Source organism: Drosophila melanogaster, chromosome 2L (assembly GCF_000001215.4).
Source record: "Drosophila melanogaster chromosome 2L".
Taxonomy (NCBI): domain Eukaryota; kingdom Metazoa; phylum Arthropoda; class Insecta; order Diptera; family Drosophilidae; genus Drosophila; species Drosophila melanogaster.
The window spans coordinates 18,098,407-18,112,163 of record NT_033779.5 but is presented as its reverse complement, the minus strand read 5'-3'; positions in this window follow the sequence as shown (position 1 = coordinate 18,112,163).

Genomic DNA, 13,757 nt, shown 5'->3' with positions numbered 1-13,757 from the left:
GCGCGCGAATTATAGCGACTTACTTGATGGTTTAAAGGCGCCCTTGCCGCGGCTATTCAGCTTTTTAGCTTGCCTGTTTTGCCCGCCAACATGCGTTTGTTGTTGCAAACTTTTTCCATCAAAAGTTTCGGTTTTCGATACGCCTGCTGCTGGCAGCTACCGATCCCCATTACCCATTCCTTATTCCCCGCTCCCATTTTCCATCCCCCCATCCATTCTGAAATTCCGCTCCAGCTTCAACTGGGAAAAGTGCCACTTCCGCTTTGCGTCAGTGCACACGGCTGCCGAGCACAAAAGTGTGACTGAAGTGGCTGAAACCAGCTCGATTTTCCCAGCCCATTTCCCGCCCACTTTGGTGGCGGCTGCCGAGGCTCAGGTGTTAATTAACTTGGGGGCCGGCACTAAATTTTAAAACTGCAACTTGCCCAAAATTAATGAGACTGACGTTTGTGCGAGTTACGAGCGAGCTGGAATTATAATTTCGGCATGGCGGACAAACTGCAGAGCAGGCTAACTTTCAAGTGGTCGGCAAGGATGCCCGGAGATCATGAATATTCATCAGGACGAGACGCAGCGTCCAATGTTAAGCCGTAAGCTATTGGTTGTTTCTGTCTGTTATACACGTGCTTAATAACATCTAAGCCTCTGTAAGCTATATTGAATCAGGTAGTTAATACGGATAGTAATATTTATAGAACAATGAACATTTGAAATCCACCCCAGCACCCCGTACTCGCAAAGTAAAGGGATATAGTAGATTCGTTCGCTGCACAGTTTGTAACAGGTAAGTGTCTTATGCATATTCATCAGGATCTTTTCCGTGTCTATCTGTTCGGTTCATCTGTCCGTTTTAGCGCTTTAATTTTGGGAACTGTAAAAGTACGAAAGTCCAGGTAGGCAGGCTTTTCAGAAGATTGCCACGCCCACTCTAACAACCATAATTGTCACGCCCACACACAAAATAATCTCGACAATCGTAGATCCGGCTTATCAGTTAATCTTGTTAGCCGAATGTAAAATGCATATTCAATTTTGGCATATATAATTCCATTTCAAGTGCTTCTCATGTTTGCCTGCGTGTTTGATTAATGAAGCCCCCAAGTTAATTACGCAACTGTTTGAAATTCACTTCCCGTTGATTTCTGTACGCCATCGATCTTTGGCCGTAGAGTGTCAACGGGGAATGTCGGCCAACAACTGGCAAAGGAAGACGTGTACAAGGACGAGTATAGCTGCCAAATGGCAGCAGAAGGCAAGTGAACTGTTGAGCTCAGTGCATGACACTAAATCAATTGGGCCAAGTGTCTGTTGTGACATATTCAACTAATGATGACGGATCTGGCATGCGAGGCACTGACTCACACACATATGGCCACCAGTCGGAGGACGAAGGATTAGTTCTGAGTCCTGGTCTTGTCCTTGTGCGACACCGTAACTAATTTCCCTGCCGGTCACTTGTTGTCTCCACATCAAGTTAAGCGTGCAGGACAACTTGTCACGGACACAGCTCCACTTCTCTGCTGAGTTTACACGCCATGCCGGTGTGCTCATTATTTATTAATTGCATTTAATACTGATGCAAATAAAGCACATCTCGGTAACAATTTTGCCAGGGTCACTGGATTGACTGGTATTTAAATCACTCTTCGCTGCCGGTTTTTTTAAGCCCTTATGGCACGAAATTGAATTAGAACCGATCGTTTATCTCATAAATTAGGCATACTAATTTCCACTTTGTTTCCATTAAAAACATAAATAATTCGGCTCGCAAAGTGCGGTTTTACGATTTTTTTTTTCATAAAATGTTAGATTTTAATTATCATAATTGGCAAAGGGGGCCTTAAATGAAAAATATTCGCAAATGTGTCCATATAAATCACTAACCGTGCCAAATTATAGTTGTTATTCAATTGAATTTAAAAAAAATCAGCAGACGCTGGCGTCCAAATTAAATTAGTCCAAAATATATTTAGAGTTATCAAATCATACCCATTTCATAAAAAATTGTTTTGATGGAATATAAACAATTTTCAAGTATAGAACAATTTAAAATGATTTTAAGGCCAGTTGAAGTTCATGTGGTAAAAAACGAAACATTTCACTGGTTGCACAGAATTTATCTGACGACTAATTGCAGTCATATGTTTTATTTAATTGCAAATTAAATTTGCTCTTTACAACATGCACAATCCGCTTAGTGTCTAATGCTCATTAAATGAAATTAACTTTCCAAATATTTATTGGTGGGGTTTTAGCGAAAAAAATTAACACAGCTAAACAATTTAAAAGTGCGTATGTATTTTTTCGAATTCTATGTGCTGACAAATTGAGCATGATGCTCGAAATTAATTTAAAGCTTTTTTGACAGTTAATGTTTTCTCTTTAGATTGTTAGTTTATTAAATTAAGCTGGCATTAAGCGTGGCCGTGTCGCAAATTTGGGTCATCGGCGAGAAAGGCGGCGAAAGGGCTGGAATTTAATTAAATGCGCGCATAAATTATGCAATATAATGGCAAATGCACTCGCATATGCAATCGCTGCCTTGGGCGAATTACGCGTACGCACTCTGCCACTCGCATAATTATTTCCAAATATTAACTCCGGCCCCGAAAAGTATGCAGCGAAAGTGCCGGTCGCCTCTGTTGTTCCCATTCGTCCTTGCTGGCGACATTATTAATGAAATTTACCCGGGAGATGGCCTCCTGCCCACAACAATTATGATCCGACGAAATGGCAATCCTCCACTGGGAACAGTGTTTATTCCTGTTAACCATTTCCGATGGAATGCCGCAGACGACATCGGTATTTTTGAGGAAAAGAATCATAAATAAAATGTTTAAAAATATTAAGGGGGCTTACCTTACCTTTAATAGTCCCGATGAATTTCAAATTGCTATATAAAAATGATTTGCAAATTAGTATTATCAAAATTTAAGCTTAAAGTTTTAATTCTAATTTTCTTTATGTAGCATTAGGTATCATTAAGAAATATGACATAATACACTCAGCTAAAGATAATCATCGCCAACGAAATCAAGTTATAAACCAATTGTTCGCCTAATGTTGTACTTTTGTCCGAATAGTGGCACAAAAGTAATTAATTTCCTAAAACAATTGCGACCGAAATAAATGGATATATTTAACTCCCGATCGCCGACTGCATCCGCTGGATGCGTTGGCAGTGGCAAGTGGTAATGGGCGTGTCAGGGTTTCAATTTACATGCTGCAGTTCACACGCATGTCCATAATTCGCACAAGAGCAACAATATTGCCATTGTGGCTGGTTGTTATTCGTGCTGGTGCTGCTGCCACTTTCCGTTTCTCGTTTGTTGCAAAACATTTTGCACATTGTTGTCATTAAGGACAATCGCCGTTGTTGCCGCTCATCTGCGGGGAATAATGCCATTGTTTATGTTGTTCCTGGCCTGGCATTAATATCACAGTAATTTCAATATTTAGTCAACCACTTCATAATGTGCGGCTTACTAATGATTATTAATTATTGCTGAATGTGTGCCACGATTTCGGAGCAGCTTATCCTAGATGCGGTTATGCTATAAGTTGGTTAGCCGCATATTAGGTGATAATTACGGGAATAAAGCACACGTGAACCGGGGCAGCTCACGAATATTTTATTTTAAGATGCCTTAGCCACTATTGTTGTTATTCGTCACCAACTGGAATTACCAAAACTTCACCTGCGTGAAGGGATAATTCAGTACCCGCACGTTTTCAGCACATTATGCACTTCATTACCAGATTTTCGATAAGATGTGCGTTCATTTATTACGTGGCCCAATCCCATTGCCCACTAATTACAAGCTTGGCCAACAATTAAAAGTCATTTATTATCTTGGCCGCGTCCTTGGCAATAACAATGAGTTATGGCCACTAATTAAATCAGCAAATTACAGGCACGCACATTACATAAATTGTAAATTGCAAATAAACCCCAAGAGAGGTGCATATCAATCTCTTCAAGTGAGTCTTTGAGGTTTGAACAATTCCATTAATAGTAATATAAATTGTTTAAATTGTTGAAGGAATATCTTTATATTATTATTTTTATTGGTAACATGTTTGTCAATAAAAATGTATCCTTTTCATATTAATCCAAGTGTCGCATACTGAAATTATATCTTATCCTTGGACATTGAAAAGGGCAAGCATTCACCCAAATTGTATGTTTGATGTAACAATACTTTCGTAGGACATTTTAAGGCCATTTAAGTTCGCCAAGATTATTTTTATTCCCCTTGCCACAATGATGTATGTGGCCTTGCATATGGATTATATATACATATAAGCTTTCTTTCGGAACATCCAGATGGCTGCCAAACCACAAACGACACCCCAAGGCGAACTCCGAAGCCAAGTCAGCTGCTCCGAGCTCGGATACTGATTTTCCCGCAGCTCCTGGTGCTGTCAACACTCAACTCTCAGGACTGTCTATCACAAGGATATACGGCAGCAGGTACTCGAGCTGGAGCGACCTGTCTGTCGTGGCAAGTAGATGCTCTGAGTCAGATCCACAGGTATGTGCACCGGAGCATTGGCACTCGGAAAAATTAGTCGGGAAATCAGTAGGGAAAACATATCGAAAATTCATTAAAAAAAATATCGAAAATTTGAGCCGCTTAGTCCTGCTTTATATGCCTAATGCTTTATAAGCTAATTAAAACATTTCAGTGATGTGGCAAACACACACTTATGCGTACTAATTCTTGTTCTGATATATCAATTCTCACATAAAAAAAATCCTAATAAATTATTTAGATTTGTTGATTTTAAGGTATTTCTCTATTATTTCGAGCTTATTTCTCTACTTCAAAGCGGAGACAGGTGGCCCCAACATTTCACTCACTTTCCGTTGGACTTTAAAAACAATTTATGCAGCATTCTTTGTGGCGATGTGGGGCAAGTGCATATGGCGGGTACGGTGGATATAGTGCGCTACATATATATTTGGCAAGCGACCCCGGCATGTCCCGAAAAAGGAACCACTCTGGTAGAAACCGCTCCTTTAGACTGGTTTCTAAAATGGCTAGAAGCAGTGACAGCAGCCAGTGCAAAATACGCGTTAAATGCGCAAAGCGTGCGGAACGCGCTGAGATTGCCAGGAAAAAAGGGTGAAGGACAGGCAAAATGAGCGGGCCTGTTGTGTGTGAATATGTTGTCAAATTCTCGTAAGGACCTCGGCTTTTAGTTGTTGCCTTGTGTCTTCTGTGTTGCCTTTTTTTTTGGCTGAGGAAGGCAGTCAGCCAAGAGCCGTCAAGCATATTTCAAAAACTCAACTCCTGAGTGTGCTAAGTGCCTGCTTACAAATACATTTGCGTAGTAACGTCTTCTGCTCGCACTCGGGTCCCCTTTTGTATATCACTTTTATTTGAGTTTGCGTTTTGCATTAGGCATATTACGCATACGCCAGCGTGCAGCACGTCCCATGCATTATCGTAGAAGCCCACCCCTTTGCTGGCGAAGTGAAATTAGGAGATTATGATTTTTGCCTCGCTGCTAAGCCCGGATAATGGCTAAAGCTTCTGTTTTTCAGAACGCTTTCCTCTCGAACTTCCTTAAAGATTTCTTTAAAAAATCAACAAACTAATTTCCGGATTTGTTACAGACCTTACATTCAGCTCCGAAACTTGTTGGCTCTGGTCAAAGCTGTATTAACTTATAGCTAAGTTATTTTTTTGTTTTTGGACTGAGCTTGCATACTTTAGATGGGCTTATAGAATTTTAATTTTAATTTTTTTAAGCATATGCTTAGGAGCCGTTGAAGTCGGCGAACACGATATTTGTGCAGGGGAATGGGAAAAGACAAAAATAATGATAGTCTGCTTTTGTGCTTTTGAATTCCATTCCCATTCCCATTTCCATTTGCATCATTTTTATGCAGTCATGGCAACAACAAAATACACGAAGAACCCACTTAAATAAAGATTTATTTGCATTAAATCTCTTGTTTCTCCATTTTGAAGCTCATAGTGAAATGATAGCGGGCTGCTTTGTGTTTTCTTCAGAATTTTCCATTTCGAACATTAGCCGCTACGGCAGAGTACCAATATCGTATATTTTTGGGGATAACTTATTTTTAAGAATGTTATTGTTGCTGTGGGCCATGCATGCATCATTTATGACATTCAAATGCAATCAAGAAATGCATTTTCCTGCTGCTGCTGCATTTGACTTACACACACGGTGTGGAAAAACTCTTGCACATGCACTTGCACACTTAAACACCAATGTCAATGTTTATTGACGCATAACGAGATTTTCCCGCTGACTGCAGAGAAAAATAGCAAAGGCAAGTTGTTCCGTTGAGTCGTGACTTCTTTTAATCGGCTTATATTTACATTGACAAATGGATACAACGAGTAAAGTAAATGAAATGTTTTCTCACAATTTGCGATACATAAATAACATAAATATTCCTTAAACCTTTTATAAAGAAACGAAATATAATATAAAAGAGACACACACATTTCCCTAAAGACCCACAAAAAATTTTAATATAACAACTGATTATGCAAGAAGTTGACTTGGGACAAAACAAATAAAATATTTTCACATATATGTATGTGCTAATATTTACAAGCAAACAAAAATATCCTTCTTTAAAATTCCAACCCTTGAATAAATAAAGTTGTGCAACACGAAATCACTCTTACGAAACTCAAAGGACTCAAGTTTACATTGGTTAATGGACTTAAAATAGTTTTGGACTGGCAACAGGTTAGTTTATCACATTCTATTACAATTTTCTTGTCCTGCCTCAAAGCGCAAATGATGCCTGCAGCTGCAACACGAAATCAACACAATTAACGAACTTTACAAACAAACGCAACAGAGAAGAGTGAGACTTTCATTTGCACTTCGGGAAGACAAAGTAATCATGCTGAAAACACCGCAGTATTTGATGCAAACTCAACTGTGCAGTGAGAATAAATTTGTATACCTTGAATAAATTAAATTAAAATATTTGATTTCGTATCGTTAATGAAGTCTTATTAGGTTAAATTGTTATTCAATAGACATATAAATAATAAAAAATATGTGGCAAAATATTTTTCATATTTATTTTATCTAAGACGCGCCATAGTATGTTTCTTCATACTGTGAATGAACCCAATAAATATTTTTTTTTCAACAAATAATAGATTTTTTATTATTATTTTGTCATTTTCCCAGGGCAAAGCCACTCGTAGTGTGTTTCTAAAGAGGGAGACAGGAAGACAGCTTTTAATTGCGAGCGCTTTGGCAAATGCACTGCAGGTTGCAGGTTAAATGTAGCACGTTGCAGGTTGCTGGTTGGCGGATACCCACCGAAACCCGGTGACTGATTCAAAGTTTTATTTGGCAGCAAGTGCTGCGCTTAACCAACCCGAACCCGAAACCCCAGCAGCGGTGCCGAGCATTAAAGCCAAGTGCAAACATGACAATGACAGGCAACAGGCGACGACTGCCAGAAGGGGAGGGGACCAAGGATGCTGGTTATCCTGTGGAGGAGGCGACAAGCGGCAACAGCCAAAGATTATTCCTGGTGCTTAAATTTGAACGTCAGGCTGGCTGGAGACGTGAGTGAGATGCGTGTCATGCTCTAATGCTCATTGCGCAATCAGTTGGTCTGAGCTTCTTAACTTGGCTTGAAGCGATGCGAGCGTGACACACAAACACGCCCTGATTCGAGGCTATTGGTTTAAGCAAAATCTGTTGATTGCGGTGGCTGTTGGTAGTAACCTTATTTGTCACCAAATAAATACATTGCAAAATATTTAATCTTAATTTGACTGTGTAATTTCACATGGATTACAGTAAAAATATTTAAGTAATAGGAATTTAGATAGCGACATTTATTTTAATATAAATATCACATCAAAATAATAACATCAAGGAAGTGAAAGCTTATTGAGATTTGAGGGATGCACTAATTTTTGGACTGCATCGGTTAGGTTAGTTGATCAAATTCTATGCAAATTTTCTAACTACTGCATTACTCCGCATTTGATGCCTGCAGCTGCAACTCGACACCAAAACAATTAAAACCTAACAAATATTAAAGTGACAACTTATTGAGAGTTAAATGAAAGATTAGATGGTTATAATCATAACTTTATGTAATCATAGTAAGTGCTTGCAAAGTGTAAAACACGTAAAGTGGGCCATAATTGTGCTTAAAACTGAACTGTTCTGACTGAAAGCACCTTAGTTGCTAGACCACAGCTTTAACCTAGATTCGCAATCAATCATGGCACACGAAATCAATGCCACGTGCTATAATTTTGCATGTGATGAGGCAAGATGTGTGCTCGAAATTATTTGTGGTAATTGCGGGGATGTGGGTTTTTTGGGTGAAAAGAGTTCTGCCAGTTTTAGGTAACATTAATGCGCATTTAGCATTCGTTTTGCCCTGGCATAAATGCTGATTTGTTGGCACCGGGGGCGGTAGAGTCGTTGATGCTCATCTAACGTGCCTGGAAATTTAAATGAGCAAGAATATAAATATTTGGGCGGCATTGAAAATCAGTTTCGTGTTCAACACATGTTTAGAATATTACGGCTTACAGTAAAGTGAAAGTCAAATTACATGTAACTTTAATGCGATGAGTTGCTACGATGTCCGAAACATATTTGCCATCGTGAAGGGTTTCACTTGTAATTGTATACTTAATATTTTCTGTTTTGGTGGCGTATTATTTACAAACGTTGAGTTAAATCTTAAACAATCAAATCAATATGGTTTCTACTTGGTGCATCACATAATTTGGGTTTTCTTTCCTGAACACATACGGCATTAACGAAGCCTACAAGTCAGCGTCTTATTAGCATGAAAATGTATCTAAATGGCAGTTGATTATTATTCATTGTCTGCTCATTTCGACTGACTTTATTCCCTTTATATTTCTAGATTCCCTACCTCCAGCGATACGAACACGGGGCGTCAATTATGCTAACAACCTCAAACACTCATAATCACTCCACAGGCAATCGTTTAGATAAGAGCGCGCCCGTCGCGTTAAGTAAACGCTGCGGGATATGCGATGGCATTAGGGAAAAACTCCGGTCGGAAAAGCGGGAAAAGTCTAGGCGCAGCATTGCGAAACAAAAGCACGATAAGTGCCATAAACAAGGACGAAACTTTCACTAAAAGGAGGAAAAGAGGCAAAAGTCCAATAAAAGTCACGCAGTCCACGATACAGAAGAGTCAGCAGAAAAGTCGGACAAGTCCGATTCGCCGGGCAGGAGTTTATAAAATAAAATGTAACAACAAAACTGCGTGATACAATAATTGCTTTAAGGAAACCCTTGCGTACAATTTGCAACTAGGTGGCAACACCAAGTCGCTTTTCCAGCTTTTCCTGTTCACCCCCCCCCCCCCCGCCCACCACTGGCCGTTTTGTTCAACCGGTAACAACTCTCTGAGGACGAGATTTATGCGATTGCCGATAAGGACACTCGGCCAAGGAGTCGTCGAGTCAAGTCCTTTGTCGTGTAATGGCATTCGTAAGCGTTCCCAACGGCAGCTCCTTGAGGCAATCACATTGTCCTTATTACTCCTTATTACACTCCACGATTTTCCATTGTACCGTCATGCTAGTTGCGAAATTTCCATTGCCATGGCGAGTTTTTACTCAAATTTATTGTTGCTTAAGTGCTGATTTTAATTAACATTAACATTGAAAAGCAAACAAAAACTCGTGTTTATATTAATTATTCAGTAACAGTCTCGACGGACCAGCCCAGCACAATGCTTTTTGTTTACGCATTTGCAGAGTAGCTTTTTAATTGGCTTATTTCGATTGTTTTTTCCAGTAACATATTTATGATAATGTCTTCTGTTGCTCATATTCGTAGAAAAAAGGGGGCACAAATTGTGGGGCGTGAGAAGTTGTCTGTGGGCAGCGAAAATACATATTTATGAAAGTTTAAGTTTATGAGTAGCTTTTATCGATAAAGTTATTTTTGACAATGTCTAGACAAGGATATCTTTGCATTGATTTGCATTGCATTAACTTTAGTAAAATTTCGTAGGGTGAGCTCTTCACTTTTACATTACAAACGAGAGCGATTTCTTTTCAAAATCTGTATTCGGTTATCTGGGTCATTTATAATAGAGCTAAAAATCGCTCAAAAAAGTGAGTGGTTGAAAAGTTTCTCGCATAATTTACAACTATGCTCTACTTAGCATTCCCATTAAGATCTCGCAGCCAACCTTTGCTGACCCGTGGCACCAAGAAGGGAAACTTCACGGTGCCCAAGTTAATGCGGCTACAAATTCGCGCTATCATCGCGAAGTGCTATCGGCGTCATTCATCATGCGCTGCCAAACAATTGACAACAAGGACGAAGAGGACGACGAGGCGCCAGGACACTAAAATCCTCCGAGTAAATCCAGCATTTACCTGCAAATGAAACTTTTGAATTTTGATTGCGTTGGCGTTCACATCGCGTCGGTGCCGGAGTTCATTGTTATGTTAAAGTGCTTTCTTTTTATCTGCTCCTCTGCTGAGCCAACTCGAACTGCGGTGATGGAAGAGGTTACGATACCTAAATCAGTATACAAAAGGTTCTATGGAACCTTTGGAAGTAGTCTATATAATATTCAATGCCAGTATACGTTGAAATATTAAAATAATAATTTATGTTTGAAAGCATAATTTATTAGCTTGCCAGATAGACAAACAAAACTACAATATGAACGTATTTCCTAAAACTCATTTTGTACGTGAAACAGGTACAACTCTTAGTGGAACGGATTAACAAATCCTTGATATAAAAGATAGCAACATCACCTCAAAAATTTCATCTCTAACAGTTAGTGAGACAGTGGGTGTGCTGTCAGTTCGGGCACTTCATATGCAAAGTATGATCCACCTAATGCGATTTATAGCGCGACTCCTTCGTGTAAGCTGGAAGAGAGGGAGTGAAAGTAAATATATATTGGGCAAAGAGTGCTGAGTAAACTAGATGGAGTGGGTTTGCAACAGCTGCGAGCCGGGTACGTCTCCATATATGTACGTCGGACTCGTTTGTTCCGCCTGTCATGCCCATCATCTCGGGGTATCCAGCCATACAACCATCCTACTATCCTCCCATGCTGCCATGCTGTCAACCGTCAACGCTGTCGCCTTCGTCCTTTGCCTTCGATGATGCTGCGCTTTCGGTTGCGGCGATTATGCCGAGTATGCCATTGTTGCCTCAGCCTCAGGAAATCCATTTGAAATCCCCAGTTTAGTGTGAATTTATACGAAGAAAATTCGCTGTTCTGTCTCTGTTTTTCTATCTGTTTCCGCTGCCCTTTTTATGCTTTAGCTTACCCCATAAACTTGCTATATTTCGCTGTTTTAATTTAACGCCAGAGGTAGAGATTGTCTGAAAACGAAAATCACCTTCTTCAAATATTCCCCATTTCCCTATTTTTATCGCCGCTATTGTAACATAATTGCTCACGAAAGCTTCCATTTAAAGCAGATTTTTCATTTTTTTGGATCTCAATTCGATGGCTGAATCGCTGGACGAGGGCCAAAGCAAGCTCGGGCACTCGTGTCGTATGCGTAATATTGTTAGCCATTGTTCTTCTCTCCGGTAGTCCCAATCCCCGGAGAATTTTCACTGACGAGTGTATGTCCTTGCGCGGAGGAGAAAGTGGATGAAGGATGGCTGCGTTATGCAAGCATATATTTTTGAACATGAGTGCCGGCGAATGAAAGCAGATGTCTCTGCAGTTCGAGCAAGGAAAGAAAATGTTGCATATTATATTAAAAATTTTTAATTTAACCAATAAATCTTTTTATCTTATCTATGCGCAGCACTTTTTTTAAACTAACTGAATTATTGTGCAATTTGAAATAATAATAAAACAATTCAGCTGTCGTCAGAATGTCTACGATTTACAGAAATATTGTAGTATCTGATTCAAAAGAACGAGGAATGGAGCTCAGCGTTGAAGTGAGAAAATGGTCTCTTCAAAGTTGTCCGTCTGCAAGTTAGCGACTCATTAGCAGCTACTTAAAAACTACTCGAGTAACAGCTGTCAGGTATTTGCACTCACACTCGCTATTCAACTCTTGCCACATTCTCAACTCAAGCAAATTGGCTGCCAGGTTTTATTCAGAATGTCGCATGACGGTGCCAACATGTCAACTGAACTCCATCCAGGTAAACTGACAACTTGGGTCTCCGGGGTCCAACAACTCGGGTTCCAGGTTCTCTGGCGGTTAATTAAAAAACGGAACACTGCCTGTGCGCACACATAGGAAAAAGTGTTGAGGTCTCACTGCTGGGAATAGCGAGATTTTTGCTTAAAGCTGATGAAATATGGCATGTGCTTTAGTGGAGAATTGCACTTCATTTAGTCCTGGCTCACTTCATTTTTTTGGCTCAACATTTGTGCACCTGTCAATGAGCTCATTAAATTGCCATTTTGAGAAGATGGCGTAGAGGAAATGGAGCTTGTGCCTCGCTGATTACCAGCAAGTGCTTAAATTACTTTCTTTTATTTTTCTTTCGCTTCCAAAGCAAAGTCGAACTGCATTTATAATTAAATATGTCTGCAGTTTCACTTACTTTACGATTTCAGTCACTTTTTGTAGATTCTTTTTGAAACCCGAGAGAATTATTTCTGTAAAATGTTTAAATGATTATGGTGATAGGAACGAGGTCTGTAAATATATAAAAAGTTGGCAAACTTTCATTCGCAAGTCCATTAGGAAATGGTGTGAAACGATAACAAATGGAGTTTCGAAAGGTGATTCGAAAAAGTGAATTATATGTATACTTGCTTGCAGCTTTAATAATTTGCGGAACTATTTTTGGTGCAGAACGTAGGAGTACCCGAAAACAACACTAAATAATGAAAAAAATAAAGTTGTAGTTAAAGTCCAGCATTTAAAAAGCAATATTCCTTCTCTTTCGCTTCTGATATATAATTTCCTGACAGACCAATAAAATTGTCACATTTCGCAACGTGTCCCTGACAGTTGTTTGTGGCCAGAAGCTTCGTCTCCATCTCCTTCTGAGCCTGGCTCAAACTGTTTGTTGGGTTGGTTCTTTATTGTTGGCCGGGACGAGCGGGCACCGCCCGGTCGATGTTGTTTTTGGGGTGCATCATGCATCATTGAAATATGTTTTTCGTTTACAGCTGCTACAGAACACGACGAGGCCGACTGCAAAAATATTTTAGCAGCAGGGGCAACGGCATCATCCTGCGGTCCAACCACGATACCGCAGCAGGCGGCCGAACCGAAACCAAACATTCATAAAAAAAGGCGAAACACCAGAGGCAAAACCTTCATTAATCTTATTCAATGTCCGGCACATACTTTAACCCATTCCGGCCAACGTACATACATATATGTTGTGTGTTTTTTGGCCGCAGAGGGGTCGCAGTATAAACAATTTGCACATTTTAAGTTGATTTCTTTGGCATCCTTCGACTCACATCCTTGGATCCTGGCAGCAGTCACGCGTTGCATACGTGTGTATTAAGTATACGCCGTGTGGTGTCCTGCGAATTGGCTTTACGGCTTCTGGGGGCACGAAGCAGCAACTTTATGTGCATTACGTGCACACAAACAACACATAAAAACGCAATCCTAGCGATTTCGAGTATCTGCAGCACATCATTGGAAATTGTAATTTTAAATTATCGTGGTAAGTTCCACTGCCCCTCTGAATGTGGGCCAAAAAACAAATAATCGGAGAAATTGGGAAAACCAATTGACCAGGACGTATGCATAGATAAATAGTAGTTGAAA